This window comes from Trachypithecus francoisi, unplaced genomic scaffold (genome assembly GCF_009764315.1).
Source record: "Trachypithecus francoisi isolate TF-2019V2 unplaced genomic scaffold, Tfra_2.0 Lachesis_group10, whole genome shotgun sequence".
NCBI classification, from domain to species: domain Eukaryota; kingdom Metazoa; phylum Chordata; class Mammalia; order Primates; family Cercopithecidae; genus Trachypithecus; species Trachypithecus francoisi.
The window spans coordinates 42,687,654-42,688,501 of NW_022681455.1; the positions used below are offsets into that span (position 1 = coordinate 42,687,654).

General features: G+C 40.3%; 1 pseudogene; it reads right to left on the reverse strand.

Moving 5' to 3' along the window:
* Positions 1-430: 430 nt before the first annotated feature.
* Positions 431-540, reverse strand: LOC117088924 (annotated as a pseudogene).
* Between the last annotated feature and the right edge of the window lie 308 nt (positions 541-848).

The following is an 848-nucleotide window of genomic DNA, read 5'->3' on the forward strand; positions in this document are numbered from 1 at the left end:
CTACATGCAGCTGGGCCCGGTGGTTCATGCCTGTAATCCCAACACATTGGGAGGCTAAGGTGGGTGGATCACCTGAGGTCAGGAGTTCAAGACCAGCCTGGCTAACATGGTGAAATCTCGTCTCTACTAAAAATACAAAAATTAGCTGGGCATGGTGGCACACGCCTGTAACCCCAGCTTCTCGGGAGGCTGAGGCATAAGAATCACTTGAACTCAGGAGGTAGAGGTTGCAGTGAGCCAAGATCAAACCACTGCACTACAGCCTGGGCTACAAAGTAAGACTCTGTCTCAAAAAATAAAATAAAATAAAATAAAAGTAACTACCCACTATGGCAGTTAAATGGACAAAAGCTATTGTGATTGCCTAATGTTTCGAATTTTTGCATTTTAGCTTAAAATATCAACTTTTTAAATTAAAAATTTCTTTTCACATCAGATGAGTAATGTGCTGATGTCATAACAAAGAAGTTTGAAGGAGTCACATCTCACATATTAGCATGAAAACCCAATCATTGCCCTTATGAATCACAAACTTCGGATCTCAACTGTTTTATTTTTGGACATTTTATGCTTTGTTTCGAAACAGAGATGAGAGAGATTTCAGGCTGTCATTTGCAAACAATTTTCTACAAGTACATTTGGAAATGGAATTGGGGTATGGATAATCATTATTCCCAGTAAACGAATTGTTCCTTGCTATAGTTTGAATGTGTCCCCTAAATTTCTTTTCTTTTCTTTTCTTTTCTTTTTTGAGACAGAGTCTCACTCTGTCATCCAGGCTGGAGTGCAGTGGTGTAATCTCAGCTCACTGCAACCTCCACCTCCCGAGTTCAAGCAGTTCTCCTGCG